Source organism: Patagioenas fasciata, chromosome 17 (assembly GCF_037038585.1).
Source record: "Patagioenas fasciata isolate bPatFas1 chromosome 17, bPatFas1.hap1, whole genome shotgun sequence".
Taxonomy (NCBI): domain Eukaryota; kingdom Metazoa; phylum Chordata; class Aves; order Columbiformes; family Columbidae; genus Patagioenas; species Patagioenas fasciata.
This window is the reverse complement of record NC_092536.1, coordinates 6,743,540-6,759,714: the sequence shown is the minus strand read 5'-3', so window position 1 is coordinate 6,759,714 and position 16,175 is coordinate 6,743,540. Positions and strand designations below refer to the sequence as shown.

The following is a 16,175-nucleotide window of genomic DNA, read 5'->3' as shown; positions in this document are numbered from 1 at the left end:
CTACTCCAGCTGTTAGTCATGTGAGCAGTCCTTTTAAAAGGAAAAGGGACATTTGCTGCTTCTCTCACGGTTTGGACTGCTCGTTGATCCTGCGTGTGTTCCTTCCCGTGCTGCAGCAATCCGGAATGACCCAAAGTTTCTCAATGAATTGCCAGTAGAGTGCCCACCCTCAGCTGCATGTAAAACTTCTGAGCGAAGAATGTGACTTGACCACGTAACTTTTTTCATGAATAGACCTCTTGTTTTTAATTTGATGAGCAAGGAACTTTCCAGTCCTGTCCTCTGGCTTACCATCTGTCTTTAATTTGCAGAAAGATGCATTCCAGTTTTTCAGGCATAAAACTGTTTAACAGATTTTTTTTGGCTTTGCTAGAACTTGCTGTGTTACGTTATCTTGAGATTCGTGCATTGGTTTCTGTCTGTTCGTCTCGCAGAATCACAGCATAGTTGAAGTTGGACAGGGCTTCTGGAGATCGTGAGGTCAGCTGGAGCAGGTTGTCCAGGGCATTGTCTGCTTGGGTTGTTAATGTCTCAGGGATGGAGACTCCACAACCTCTCTGGGCAACCTGTTCTGCTGTTTGACCACCCTCACCAAGAAGTTTTTCTTATGTTTAAATGGGTGGAGTTTCCTCATCTTGGAGATTTCTTTCGTTCTCAATATTATCATAATGGTCTGAGTTGAGGAATTGTGAAGGATGACAATGAACAAAGCACACATGGGAGGGCGCTCTGTGCTTAGATATTTCAGACATAGTGACTAGGATCTAATATAAGTCGTATATAGATATTTGCATTTATTAGATATTTTCTAAGAGGTATTTCATTTTTTTTTTTCTTTAAAGTCCATACTGTCCATGCTGCTTTTTTTTTTGACATCAAACTGGATGTGGCTGGCATCAGAGTGCTAATAAATCAGAGTCCCATAGATGGGATTTATCCCTGATGCAGAGCCATAGAGGGAGAGCAGCTATGTCTTATGGTTTGCTTTAAAAGTTATTGTATATAACACATTTGTTTTCCTTTGTGTTTTTACTGTTTGCTCTATTTTTGGTTAACAGTGTCTGTCAGCCACTTACTCCCATTTATTGTTCCTTTTGCTACATTTATGTTACTTGCTGCTTTGATTAATCAAATCACAAACACCTGTGCCTCAGAGTGTTTTGGTTTTGTTCTGCAGCAAGTAGTCCTATTTTTGTTGGGTGTTTAGCATCCTGCATTTATACCGACTCTCCGAATTTGTGATGTAGTTCTCATTGTCCAAGGATTAGAATCTGAGCAGCAAAAGTGTGTCTTAGATATTGTGGATTCAAAGGCCGCTCCTGCCGTCCCGCAGCCCCGGGGGACGCGGGGTGTGTGACGATGCAAAGGCAGGAGGTACAGCACAGGGATCACTGTCGCATCAAGCACAGGTACTTTCTGAGTCACAAGCACCATGACAGTTCATACTAATGAAAACAGGGAAGAAATTTATCACTATTCTTCTTTTTTCTATAAATCCAGTGTTCTCTCAATGCCACTGCACTCCGTTTGCTTCTGAGAGTGTTCGGATCTCAGCCCCTTGTCTGAACTGCCAGACAAAGCAGGTGACAAATCCCTCTTTCTCCTTTGCTCCAAAGGGTAAATTACAAAGCCCCTTCTGTTAAATGGAACAACATAAATAAATTACTAATAGTATGGCTACTATCCACTAGTAGAGAATTTACTTCCGAAGTTTTTTTTCTTTTTTTCTTTTTGAAGTTGAACAATACTGTCATTTCTGTCACATGGTGGATAGACACTCTAGTTTTGATTGTATTTTCTGGATTTGAGTTAGTTTTGAACTCTTTCCTTCTTCCCTTTGCTTTGGAATGTCAAGTTTGCCTCCTGGAAGTCAAATAACTGCATTTTTCTAGAAATTATTAGAAGTCTGTCCTAAGATCCCAAACAAGAAATAGAAAATTTGTAAGCTCTTCAGCGCAGTTATTTTTATAATGTCTGATGACTTCTCCAGAAGTTGGCAGGGATACGCAAATTCCTACATTGCTTTTTTTCATCTAAAGCTGTTAAGGAGCCAGCTCATAGAAGTAATAGATCATATGAATATTGGTGCATATAAAATAGTGTAATAAAAGCATCCTTTTTGTTAAGCGTTCCAGTATTTGAGACTATTCCTACCAAACTGTATATCTGATGGACTTTTTTAGTCTTGCATTGGACGTTGGTCAGAATCCTGTTCCATGGGCTTGATAGGCCTGTAACTGAAACTGTTCCTTTAGTTTTTCTTGTGCTGGAGCTCACACGGTGCAGCCATGTGTCAGACAAACCTCTGCTCACTTCCCCTAATGGAAAACCTGTTTTTTATTTGGACAAATGTTAAATTTATGGCTTTATGATGCATTTTTAATGGACTTCTTAAAAAATTTATACCGAGTCCTAGTTATTCTGGATGCTAACAGAAAGAAAATGTACTTGGATGAAACCTTTGTTAATAGAATGCGTGACATGGAAAGGAACCGTCTTGAAACACTGCATTAAATACATCCTTTGGCATAACTTTCCATTGTCGCATGGCATGAAATGCTTAATATGCCTCAGCTTACTGAATATCCTTAACTTTGTTCACTTTGCTTGTGCTGCTTTTTGATGTTCAGCTGATGTTATGATGTGTCTTTCAGGTGCTAAAGACAGATCCAAAATGAGGGTCATAAAACACAGTAGAAGACAAACAGGACAATTTGCGTTTATGGCACACAGGGAGCGTGGCCATTTCAAACGCAGTCCTTGGTGATTATTGTGACTGCAGGACAGGAGCCTTTGTGTGATCAGAGCAAGACGAAGCGCATCGAGCACAGTTTAAAATCCTGCTGAGAATGCAGGAAGCATGACTGTCAATTCTGTCGTCAGCTCAGTCTGAACTCCTCTTTATAGGAGTTATTGTGTCAGCTGCAATTTTTATTCTAATTAAAAAAGAAAACAATAATGTTAATAACATGAACAACTGTCACAGTACAGAATAGGGTGGTCAGTGAAGGGTGGAAGAAGCTGCCTTGTGTCTCTTTGAACGTTCCCTTCCCCTCAGCTGGTAGATGGTGAATATCTGCTCTTGTTCCCCAAGAACTGCCACGCGGAGCAGGCTGAAGGTCCGTGGAACGGAGTTTAGACACTGGTGGGTATGAGGTGATTAAGGAAATGGGATGTGTAGGGTGAATATTTACCTTGTACCTGGTGGCTGTCAGACGTGCAGGGACGTTCTCACCCAGAGCTTGTGTCTGAGCTGCTGGATTTCTGTGGTCACTGATGGACTTCTCCTCCAGAATGTAATCATTTCAGAGCCCGTTTGTCCTATAGAACCGTCACACTTAGAAAAATTATGAATCTAAATTCTACTGGGTATTGTGTGGAAAAAACTCACTTAAATGTAATATAGGTTTTTTCCCCCCGTTGCCATGGTAACCGTCAGGTTGTGTTTGCTGGGCAGCGTCTCTGTGGGTCCGGCCTGGGACACCCTGTTGGACTTTCGGAATTTTTCAGGATAGGAATTCTGGACAGATTCTCTTATTTTTATTTTCTTGCTATTGTTTCTTGGATCATAATTCAGTCTTTATTGGTCTAAAATAAAAAATGTTGTTCCTTTTTTTGCCTTTTTTTTTTTTTTTAAATGAGATGGATAGGAACTGGAAAACAAGCAATCTGATATTAGATTCCATTGTAAATGTAACCTTTAGCCTCCCTCAGTTATCACATAGGAATACATGTAAGCTTCTGGATTATCTTTTGTTTTTCATCGCTTGAGCATCTTGTTCTTGGCTCTGACGGTTCTCCTGCAGCGAGCCGTAGTGTTATCAGAGACTCGTAGTCACTAATAGCAATTTATTTTAATGGCAGTTTCCCTGAATTCTCTGCCATGCCGTTAGACGTATGTGTCAAGCTTCAAGGCCCTTTACTCATTTGAATCTTTGCTAGGAACATGGTCGGGTATTTTCACTCTGGAGAATTCGGATGTGCTGCACGCTCATGTTTATTTTATGTCGCTACATTTCATTAAGTTACCATTGTTACTCGTGTGTTCGAGGAGGTGACTTTTTATCATGAGTGCGGTGGAGATGAAATGCGTGCAACTGTATTTCAGGGAGTAAATTTTTCATTATTATAGCCCACGGGTACTAAATAAAAAATGTCAGCTTCTTGGATTTGGTTGCACTATAAAGTGTGCCTAGAAATAATGGATTCTGTGACTGTTTGGGAAAGGACAGCTATAGCACTGAACTCTGCGGGCTTTGAAAGCAGAAAATATGTGCACTTAACTGCGGAGGGAAATGTTTGGTGTTGCGATGTACAATCGTTAAGGCTTTGGAAAGCTCTAACAGAACAGGGAATGCAGCAGAAAAGGAATGTGAATAAGTGGAGTGTGGATAGTAAACGTAGCTTTTAAAAGAGCCTATCTTAATGTTCCAGAGAACAAAAAGGAATCGGTTGTCTCTGTGATTTCATGCCCTCCCACGCTTGTTCCACTTTGTCTCGCACTCGGGCAATGCTGGTTCTGAAACCTGCCTGGAGCAGCCATGACCATCAGCAACAGCCATTGTCTCTCATTCTTGCACACAATTTTTCCTCCTCAATGTCTCTCCACACAAAATTGTGCTTAAACTAGACCAGAAAAACCCCTGAAAAGTAATTTGTATTATTGGAAATTTAGAGTGCTCAGTACTATTAAGCACAGTGATAAATCATTTCTGGAACTATAAATATTTTCATGCGTTTGTAAATATGATGCACATTGTCTTGGTTTTGGTGCTTAATAATACAGGTAAGTTTAAAATGTGTATGAAAAGAACTATCAGTATTTCAAGAACTAAAAATTTACTGTAGCTTCTGTGAATTCAATTCATATTTTATAAAATCACACTGTAGAGCAGAAAGAAGCAACTTGAGTGTAGCAGATCTACAAATCTTGGTTCTATTAATCTGAGAAATGACAGTGTTTCCAGTAAGGTAGGTGTGATGATCTAGCTGGTCTTTCAGATACTGAGGCCTCTGAAGTGGCTTTTATGTTCATTTAAGTTAACTTTTTGCATTTTATCACAGTAAAGACAAAGAAGGTGGTGCTTAGATTTTACTTTAGTTGTCTCTGAGAATGCTGACGTGTTGCTACAGCCCCCCAAAATCCTAATAGTACAACGTACAGAAAGATTGTTACCGATTTTCTCCCTTACTCTGGTGAACGCCTCTGTTGCCCAATGTCTGAATGGAACCGTAGCCACTTCAGCTGTATCATATGATATAATTGGGAAGAAAATATAATTGGGAAGCAGTATATTTGTTCGGTCAGGTGAACAGCAATGCTGTTCAGGTATTCACATGTCAGATATTGTGTAGCCACCAGGTTCGGTCTAAGTCTCCATTTGAGAAAGTCACTCTGGAGATGAAGTACTTACAGGTGTGTGGGAACTTCATCTGCTGTCGTGATTCTATGATTTTAATGGGGTGGCAATAATAAAGATGGAAAAACATACGCCCTTTATGATCAAGGGGTACAAGGACTTTTTATTGCTGGTAATACACAGCAACCAGGCACAAGAAAATTTTGTTAGTCTTGGAATATTTCCCAACTGCTAAATATCTAAAAACATATGAACAAAATCTAACAGGTTTTTATTTTACTTGAAAACAAATACAGGATATGAGTATTTCTTTAGTAACGTAGACAAAGCTAAGTTTACAGTCAAGAATTGGAGCAGATGTCCAAAACAACTGACTTCTAAAAACTAAAGCATCCCCAATCACTTGCACCAAGACAAGTTGTTTTGTTTCTTATTCCCCCCTCACAAAAAATCAACCATCTGCTCATTAGATGTGTTGCAAATGGAAGAGTCGAAATGGAGCTGGTGTGGCTTGCAGCTTTTTGGCAGATGCTGAGAGACGTAAGGAGGACTTAGTAGTACTTTTCAATAATAGTAAGTGGTACAGACAGGCCTATATCAGCAATAACATGACCATGTGAGAACTATTTACATTCCAGCAATGCCTACGCTGCACGCATAGCGAGTTTAATAGCCAGCACGGAGGCCTCTGCCACATGTTGCAGGCGTGTTAAATACTGAAAACCACTGGAAGACTATTATGAAATTTCTGTCGTTCACACCAATACAAAACTCAATCCTCTGTGACCTTCAAGTCTACATTTCATGTTTATTGTAACATAGGATCAGAGGATCATGAAATGGTTTGGCTTGGAAGGGACCTCTAAAGACCATCTAGTCCAAACATATACCACCAAAAGCAAATGTGGAGATGCTTTGTGCCTGCATGAGGTGTGCAATTTTTTAGCAAGCTTGTCTGCCTAACATATGGAGGGGATTTTATAATGGAAAAATTTTCATTTCAGCGCCTTTTGTTTGCACTGAGTGTCTCTTGCTCATCTTTCCCAACTACCCGAAACAGAAAAAACCCCAAAAGCTCAGCCAGGGTCTGCGATGTCTTGCGGTAGAATTTGGAGGGGCAAGGGGTCTGGTGGCATGTGGAATTAGAACAAGGAATTGTAATTCTTTTGAGATAAAGCAGCAAATTTGGGGCTTGCTCAAGTTTCGCAAATCTTCTGGCTGGTGCCGTTATTTTTGTGAGCTGCAGGTGATAAGAAGCGTGGCCAGTAGCCAATTTAAATCTCTGTGACCCCAAACTGGATCATTCTTGGAACTTGTGCAGATTCATGGTGGAGACTCCATCTGACACTTGGCAAAAAGGGAAAATACAAAAAGAGATATAAGAAGGAAACTTGGAAAAGGCTAACTCAAAAAACTAGCAGCAATTAGAGTACACACCACTGATTATAAATATATATTTCTTGAGAGATAGACTGGATCTCATAGCCTTGTGGTTAAGTCCTTCACCAGAGCTGTTGGAGATGCACTTTTCAAATTATTCGTCCTCGTTTCTGTTCCCGGTTTTCTAGGTGAATTCTTTAGACATTGGGTTATCTGATCTCTTGGTACCCTCTTGTCTCCTTTCATCTTCCTGGATGTGAAAAAATGTCTTTATTAATTTTGCATTGAAACAGGAATTCCCATGAAAAACTAAATTTCATAAGGCAGTGTTTTCAATCTATAATGGCTTCAATCAAAAATGCTTTTGGCTGGCTTTATTACCCATCTATTTCAAGGGTTAAAAGAACAAAGTCTTGAACAGTGCACAGGATGATAGTCAAGATGTGACTATTAAATAGTTACTCTGTAATAGTGATGGAATTCAGCATCCTTGCAGCTAGAATAAACAAAAATTGATCACTGTAACAGTGAGCTTAGAAGAAGAAAATGATATCAAAATGAGGCTTGTGGACAGACAATTTAATCAGAGAACAGTATTATTTTTCTTCTAATTTGCCCTACAAGGTAAAACCTATTTTCCTAAGTGCACTGAAGAGCTGCTTTGCTGCTGAGCTAGTGATAAGTGATGAGTATCACACAGGGTCTCACCTGCAGAGAACAATGAAATTATACTGCATTGCCTACTATTACCTATAGCAAAGAAAAACTAATGTCTTTTGGGGAGGAGGAAATACAGGTTCTCCAGTTTTCAGGTTGTTAAAGAGTTAAAAACCCACTGTGAATAAAAGGAAAAAGCCAGAGGAGTTATGGCCTTGTGCAGAGAGAAAATGTTTACAGGCAGGATAAAATACAAGCAATTTAGGAATTCTTTGAAAACTGTTTTCAAGTAGATGGGAAGTAGAGTAGAATGGGTGTGAGCGGGAGAGAACGCAGCACAAGAGTCGAAGCATGAAACGAGGTTTTGCAAGGGAAAAGCGTTTGGGTTGGAAGTCAGCCCTTTTCCCCGGGGGGCTCTGGGGCTCGTTCTGGTGGTCTGCACGGTAGAGCCCCAGCTTTGGCAGGCGGGAGAGCGCATGATGTCACCGCGTGTGGAACACATGCACCCGAGCCAGGAAACGCTGTTCGCGCCGCGGCGCTGCCAGATGTGTGCGCTGGAACGCGCGCTGGGAAATGGAACAACTGGCTCTGTAAAGATACTGAGAGATGATATAAGAATGTCCCGTGCTGAGCCTGGTCCCAGCCGCAGTCTCTGCTGAGCACAAACACGCGCTGTGGGGTTTCTCACTCCTGAACCCTGGGTTCCTGCTCTCAGGAGCAGCTCCTAGAGAAGGCCGCAATCAGCATCAGAGGTGAGCTCTATTTTATCCGGAAAGCTTGTATTTTATCCAGCAAACATATCTGGAGCTTCTGAGTAGAACTTATTTGCAGCAGATGAGACTCAAAAGAATCCATTCCCTTCAGTTCCCACTCCCCTTATGAATGGTCGCGCCATCCAGCGCCGCTGGTGCCAGCCGCTCTGCCGAGCCACGGCCCTCGCCACAGATTAACGTGCTTCCAGCCATCGTTTGCATCTCTCACTCAACCTGCTTCACATGCAATAAAACCAAAGGTGGGTTTACGTTTTTCTGTATTTCAGGATGAAAATACAATTTCATTACAAATTTTGAGGTGAGTAAAGAATGTTTGTATTCAGTGCAGTCTATGTTACTTGGTCATCTGTGTACAGAGAGTTAAATTTAGTTGTGCCCCTCCTTCCTTTTGCACAGGCATGTGAGATTTGAGGGAGGAGGGAGGTGCTGGAAGCCAGCAACAGGACAAAGCCTGCAGAAAGCCAGCAGTTCCCTGTCCAAACCGGACAGCCTTTCAAGCCTGAGATATTTTTTTCTGTTTTGTACACTTGTGCTATTATCCCTGCTAAAAGGATTATTGCTAGCTAGTGGTACTGTGATCTTGCTGGTCTCTGTAAAGACCCCAAACAAGTGTCCTTAATAGTTACACAGATAACCTGCCCCTCTGGAATCTTCGGAACTGTGCTGATTTTGCAGTGTGTTTCAGGTGTACTCCGGTGGTTGCCAGCAGTGCGCGTTGTCCTTCTCAGGCCTCGTCACCCTTCTGTGGCACTTCAATAAGGAAGAGCACAGTCCTGTAAATATGACTGTGCTTGGATAGACATGAGAAATGCTCCCAGATGTCAGACTCCAAGGCATAAACTTTAACAAGTGGCATCAGGAAGGCGTTTTCTTCCTTGTATACAAGATACACAATTTGCTATGTTCTTCGTTCTATAGAAGGAAGATCTCCAAGAGGTATGTTTCCTGACTGATCAGACGGATTTTGTCTGTTATGTCAGAAGGATCAACACCAAGCAAACTAAATGACTGATTTAATAGGCCAGGCTGTCAGATCTAGGGAGCAGCTTCTCTAATCTGCCATGTGGTTCCTGTAGCAGCTCAGTTCAGCAACAGGAACTCTTTAGTTGAGGCTGAAATGATTTGGAATAAACCATTGTAAAACTGTTTTAATTTTAAGACTTTAAAGTTATGCTTATTAGGCCTAAGCCTATATACAGATTAATTAGATGGAATTTGTGATCAGAAGGATAATCGTAATCTTAAGTGTAAATATGAGCTTGTTGGCAGCGCTTTACCTAAATTATGATACTTGCAGAATGGCCGTTGGGTAGTGATGCGCAAATCTGGCGGTCACTCAGTTCTTGAAAGCCTGCTACCCTGTCATGCGGAACAGAGTAAAAGTCTGTGACCAGGCAGAGAGAATGTATCAAGCTAATCTGCATCTCTTTTGTCTGTCATTGCTTGTATATGCAGCACATAAAGAAGGCATCGTATGTAACAGTGAAATTCTATAACTATAGGGCTTTCTCCATCTCTCCTGGATCTTAATAGTGATACATGAGACGGCTGGTGGAGCCTGGGCTTTGAATTCTGCTGTGGATGCAAGAGGTAGTCCTTACTCTGAGGACTTTACACGTGTCAGCAATGATGTTATGGTGATGTGTATTACATTACTCACTCTTTTCTCTCTGCTCTGTGCATCAGCAAAGAGCTCCCGTTTCAGGGGTATCCACTGATAATCTCAATTTTTAAATGTCAAAATCTGTGTTGGAGAAAAAGGAGGATATAAAGAGTGCAGGTGACCCTTCAAGGACGAGTCTGTGCTTTTGGATCTGCTGCTGGGGGATCACCCTTTGTAATAAATCTTTAGTAAGAAAAGAGGCTAATTGTCAAAACAGATTATGGAGTAAACATCTGTTTACTTAATCTTTTAATTGCATGGTTTAATTTTTTTCTTTAAAAAGTATTGAAAGTATTGAACCCAGGAAGTTCTACTTAAATATGAGAAGAAACTTCTTCTCAGTGAGGGTGGCAGAGCCTGGCCCAGGCTGCCCAGGGAGGTTGTGGAGTCTCCTTCTCTGCAGACATTCAAACCCGCCTGGACACCTTCCTGTGGAACCTCAGCTGGGTGTTCCTGCTCCGGCAGGGGGATTGGACTGGATGAGCTTTTGAGGTCCCTTCCAATCCCTGACATTCTGTGATTCTGTGAAAGTTAACGTTTTATCATCAGTAAGCACTTATGTAGATGCAGATTGAATGTTTTCTTATTTTTGGTTCCTGCAAAGAGCTCACCTCTCACCCTTCCCGTCAGCCTGGGGTGGAAGTTGCTGCGTGGTTGGCTCCTTCTGTTTCTCCATGTAGAAAGATTTCAGTACCTCTCTGAGCCTCATGCTCTTTCAGTGTGGATGCTTGAGCACACAATGTTAAATGAAGCAGCTATGTTCTTCTGTATTTTTAGGCTGGAGCCATGGCTGGAGCCAACAGCTGTCCTAGTTATTCTTAAATATTCTCACAACTATACGCTGAGAAATGTCTGGGCTGGCAGTGGGTCTCTGTCTGGAGATGCTCCTCCAGCAGCAAGTTGGACTAAATGGTTATTGTAGGTCCCTTCCAATGGGAACTATTCTATTCTAAGAATCTGAGATGTAACCCCTCAGAGTCCAAATCGTCCCTGCTCCAGTTATTTCAGTGGTGCTGTATAGTTTTACAGCACCTCAGGGTTGTTTCCCACTTTTAGAATGGTTATCTCTGACATGACAATGACAAGTTGTTCCTTAAACTATTGCCTAAAGAAAGAGCTGCTCTTTGAACATCTTTCTGAAAATGATTTATCTGGGTTTTTTTTTGAGAGCTCATTGGCCGTGTGTCTGTAGACACTTTGTCATTGTGCAGAAGTTCCATTTATTCCTTTCTTCCGTTCTGGTGATGCTGTAACAGTGAGAAGGGCTGCTGTGCAGCTTCAGCAGACTGTGGTTTGGGGAAAAGCTGATACTGCATATGGATGAATTGTGTCACATCTCTTATTCATACCGTCCCGACTGAATATGTGAACAGACACAAACGAAATTCCTGCCTCACATTTTACAAGAAAGTTCAGCAGAAGAGCTGTCTATCATTGTAAATCAGTAAGAGAAGACTCCTTAGAGAGTTATAAGTGCTGTTTCTGACTGTTACAGGATCTTTTGTTGAGTATCTCGGGCTCAAGGGTGGGATAGCTGCTGTAACGTACCTACATTTCCACTGTGGGGAAGAGGAATTTTGAATAGACAAAACAGATCTTTTGCAATACAGTAGTTTTATTCTGTAGCCCTTTCGGAGGAAACTAAAAAGGAATTTTAAATTAAACCTTGCATTTCTTTTAATTTAGAAAGTATGTTCTGTGTCCTGAAAAGCAAGACAAATTTAATATGCAGAGTATGTCACAGAGCTCTGTAGCTTCTTACCCCAATTTCCTCGTCCAGAGAAAACTCTGAGCTCCAGAAAAGGTATTCATTGTATTCATTGAAGCAGTTTGTGTTTTTTCTGTTTTTTGGTAAGTACTGTAGATTTCTGATCGACTGTCTCAAGGCAGAATCACTACCACTTAGCACCACTTGCTTTGCTTCCTGGGACTCCTGGCAGATGAGCTGGTCCATCCCACTCTGCAGCCAGTTGCATTTCTTACATGAAATCAATTAACACACTTTGTCTTTCTCCCACACCTCTGTTTTTGTGTCTAGTCTCTTTAAATTACCCCTCTCCTGTCCTTCCTAGCTTTTCATACTTCATAAACTTTTTTAAAGCTTCTGTTCTGCAAGGCTGATAAGGAGCAGCTGGCCTGGGGTGGCCCTGCTTGAGGACGCGGTGACTCCAGAGGTCCCTTCCCATCCCCTGGGATTCTGTGGTTTGTTGCCTACAGACAAACGGCAGCCTGCAAGGCTCCCACAAAATGATCCAAGCCCTAAAGCAAAGAATGCTTTTTGGTTTTAGCCTTGCCTCTTTCCATTCTTAAATTTTTTATTTCTCAGTAACCGGTAGTGGTTTAAGCTGCTGGTGGTTGGAAGGCAGGTCCTGCAGAATGGCTGGAGTTGCTTGGCAACGAGCGGGAGCCCGGAGGGAGGCGAGGAAGAAAGAGCAGCTTCCGAATATGTGAACAACATCATCCCCTCTGAAATCACTGGCGTGTGAAACATGAGAGTTTCCTCAAAGACCTGCAGCATTTGGGAACATTTCTTGGGGACGTCAGGGATTATTGTGAATATCGGAACATGGAATGAAATTGTGGTTGCCTTTGAATTCTGCTCCTTACAGTGAAAAATATTTATTTCTAAATTTCACATTCACGAGGTCCCCTTCCCCTCTCCGACTGACAGAACTCCCTGTGCATTCATGTTTGTGGCTCCACAGCATTGCTGCCGGTTCTTTGGAGTCCATTGGTGCTGCTGCTTAATGGGGCGGACGATGTGTCATGGGTGCTGTGGAGCAGGGGTGCAAGGACAGATGCAGACGTGGACATAGACACGCACAGACCTGCACACGCTCTCTTTTCTCTCTGTCTCTGGCTGTTGCTCTTTCCCATGTGTGTGCTTGCTTTCCTGCTCTTTGCTCCCCCTCTTCCTCCCTCCCTGCCCTGCAGCCCCTTTGTTTCTGGCAAGAGAAAAACAGCCTACGAGTTCAACCTGCTTCCTTTGGGGTTTTTATGGAGTTGTTTAAACTTGTTCAGTAGAAAAGATCCCATGGAACTGAGCCATGTAGGGACAGGACACATCTGCCTTTTCCAGCGAGAGAAAACCCCTGCTGCCTGGGTCTGCTTCAGAAAGTTGACCAGGAGCCTCACCTGTGTGGAAGGTCAAGCTGTGTATTTGTCAAGTTTTGTGATCAAATTAGCAGCGTCACTAAAGAAACAACTCATTTCCTTGACAGCTGGATTTTTTAAAAAAGTACTAGTCTTAAAGATTTGGAAGGTGCCTGTTGCACTGTTAGTCCAAACACTCATAAACAATAAATAATGCTGAAAAATAAGGCACAGTTTCAGTGCTCTGAGGTAGCACGACGTTCCCTCGCTCAACCCCGAGCTACGTTCCTTTGGAACCTGCAGAAATGTCCTTGCAGAGGAGGCAGCTGAGCCTGTTCTGGAGAGGGTGCCAGCCCCTCTGGTGCAGAACGTGGCTCCGCTGCAGCACACGCAGATCCCCCATTGCCACCGGCCTTGCGAGAGGGGCCGATGAGCTCCCTGGTTGTCCTGGTGTGATGCACGTGTCAGGTAGTTACAGGGGGTTTATTTGGCTCTTTGAATTTCTTACTGGAGAGCAGACAGTGATGCAAGTCAATAAGGGAAGGCTGGGGGAAGAGGCTTCTCCAGGTGAGGACAGAGAACAAAAAGGTACTTTTTGGTAAATCTTTGCCTCCCAAGTATTACTTTGACCCGCATCTTGACTGAATTACACTTGTCTCCATAGCAGCAGTAGTTGTGCTTCCTATGGAAAAAGGGAGGGGGAAGTCATAATTAGAAGCAGGTCCCAAACACCATGTTTTCTGCTCTGAATCATGTAATGAAAGAGCTGAAGCTTCTTAAGCCAATAACAGAGTCACCATCAACAGTTTGAAAGCAGACACCTTCCTTGGGAAGACAGAGTTAAAATTTAGTATATATTTCCTATCCAATAAACTAGACAAATACGTGTTTTGCTGTAAGACTATCACATAAACATTTCGCAGGCACAACACTACATTTAAATAATGCTTCTCTTGATGAATACAGTTACTAGCCAGAAAATTTCTATTTGTGACTGAAACTTTTGTCCGTGGGCTTCTTGATCTGGAAGTCCCCAATCTCTGTCTTGCTGGGTGCTTTGTATTAATAGCTTTTCCCTTGCGAATAATGAAGGATTTGGGCCCCATATTGATTTCTGAATATTTTAGAATATTGGCTTATGTGTGCGCCCATGAAGACTCAGAATGCTGTTTAGCTGCTTATTCCCTGTGTTTCGTTCCTGTTTGTCCCTCCTGCAGATGTGTTTGAATGGTTACGCTGTTAATATTAGACTCAATATCGTGTGGACAGAATTCTTTCTAGTTCCTCATGTGGAGACCTGGAAATTACATGTTCTACATATATCTTGCTTGTTGAAGTGTTGGACATGGAGTGTGCTGGGTTTGGTGGGGATGGAGTTGATTTTCTTCATAGCAGACCATAAGGCGCTTTGTTTTAGATTTGTGACCAGAACAGTGTTGATACGACACCAGTGTTTCAGCTGTCGACGAACTGTGCCTGCATGGCGCGAGGGCCTCCTCTGTTTGAAGGGACCTTGGAAGGTCATCTCGTCTCGCCCCCTGGTATTAGGCAAATGCCACTCCAAGCTGGATTTATTTTCTGCAGCAAATATTTAAAATGAGCGCCTGGAAGCCAGGGTAGTGGGTCGCAAGGAGCCAAACACGCAGCCTGTGCAGCTGAAGCTGTGTCTGTGCAGGGGCCTGTTCCTCAGCCCCAGCACGGGTGTCAGCGCCTCAGAGGGGATGCTCTATCACAAGATTAGCTCTAATCTTTTATTAACCTATTTGATCATTTCATGGTACCACTGAATAATTTGTAATTAGTAACAGGCACCTACAGCCCTCAGATAATTTAGCCTGTGTGACCAACCTCCCTCCCCTGCCCCTCCAGCTTCATGAATCCAGTTGCCAGCAATAAGTGCTGTAGGCCTTTTCCTTATCTTCAGTTCTGCATCTCTTTGAACTAAATTGTGCTACAACTCTCTAATTAGTCTTAAGCAACCAGTTTCTCTCAGCTGCTTCTCCTGTCAGAAGTGGTATTTTCCAGATAAGTATATCCTCATTTTTCAAAGCCCTCTCCTTGGTTTTTCAGGCTGGATTATACTGCTGTGAAAGGAGCTTTTTCTACTTGACTAAACAAAGTATTTTCAGAAGTGATTTTCAGTGTTTTGAAGAGAGTCAGCTGCTGAGATGTGAACCCCAGGTAACCTAATAAGGAAAATAATCCCTGCTACTGCTATACAGCGTAGAACAATCGATATTTATTATCAAGAGGACAGGATGAAACGCTCCAGCCCAGAAGCAAAATGCAACAGGAACTAAAGGTAGATGGACCAGCAGACCAGTATAATGTGCAAAAACTTTCTAGGACCTTGAATTACTTTCCTAGTGTGCTGTATTCTTGCCCTTTACTGTGCACTTCTCGGATGCACGTGTGTCTGTAGAAGAGAAGGAACTGTAGATCGTGTGCCCAAAGCACCTCCTGTGTGGAGACTGGAAGTGAATTTTGACTAGAAGTTGCACAAGAACTTGCCATAAATTAACATCTAGAGAAGACACTTTTTTCCCTTCCGTGGTTGTCGTGTGCTTAGCAGCTGCAGTAGCTCAGATCGAGTGTGCTGTATCCGATCATTAAACAACTGCAAGGTGCCCTGTTTGTGTGCAGCGTGCTAGTTTGAGGCAGAAAAAACAATGGATGCAGAATCACTGTAATGAATTGAAGGCTGCTTTAATAAATTCAGAAATAAAAGGATTTGATTTTATTATGCTTCATGAATTTGCCAAGGGACTTAGCTATTAGGAGCTTGATCTACATCCCTCTTGCTGTGTTGGTGTGTTGTTAACTGTTAAAGTGCTGGGGTCTTTCAGATTGCCAGTCCATGGAGTTCACAGGAAACTGTACATTGTTAGATCAAGTTGTTACTCTAAATCTTTATGTACCTGCTGAATGCTGTCCAATTAACTGCTTGCTAAACTGTGCAATGACACAATAAGCGTGCACTTTGGGTAGCCTAACTTGCAGTCTGCTCACCAAGACATCTCCAACAGGACTTTTTTCTACTTGCAGTACATGTGATTGCTTCTAGATGATGCGCTTTGGTTGAGTAGAGGGAATTTCAAGGTGTAACAAAGTATTAGAACTTGAAAGTCATTGAAAATGAAGAGTTGTGCAATGAAAGACATAGTACATTGTATAGTTTTAGTTTCTTGCCAAAGATTAATTTGAAAAAGACACTTTAAAGATTTTTTTGTTGAGTCGTGAGATCTGACA

General features: G+C 42.2%; 1 protein-coding gene and 1 long non-coding RNA gene across 4 annotated transcripts in view; both read left to right on the top strand.

Annotated features, from left to right (window-relative positions):
• The window catches only part of TTC28 (tetratricopeptide repeat domain 28), a 99,985-nt gene that overhangs the window by 8,348 nt on the left and 75,462 nt on the right, over nucleotides 1-16,175 (top strand). The window lies entirely within an intron of this gene.
• Nucleotides 7,923-15,787, top strand: LOC139829286 (uncharacterized). 2 transcript variants are annotated; one of them, XR_011741728.1, is made up of 3 exons: nucleotides 7,923-8,149; nucleotides 8,262-8,409; nucleotides 14,997-15,787. It is a non-coding gene; the product is annotated as an uncharacterized lncRNA (long non-coding RNA). The 2 variants fall into 2 exon arrangements; XR_011741727.1 differs by lacking the exon at nucleotides 14,997-15,787 and adding an exon at nucleotides 8,567-10,195.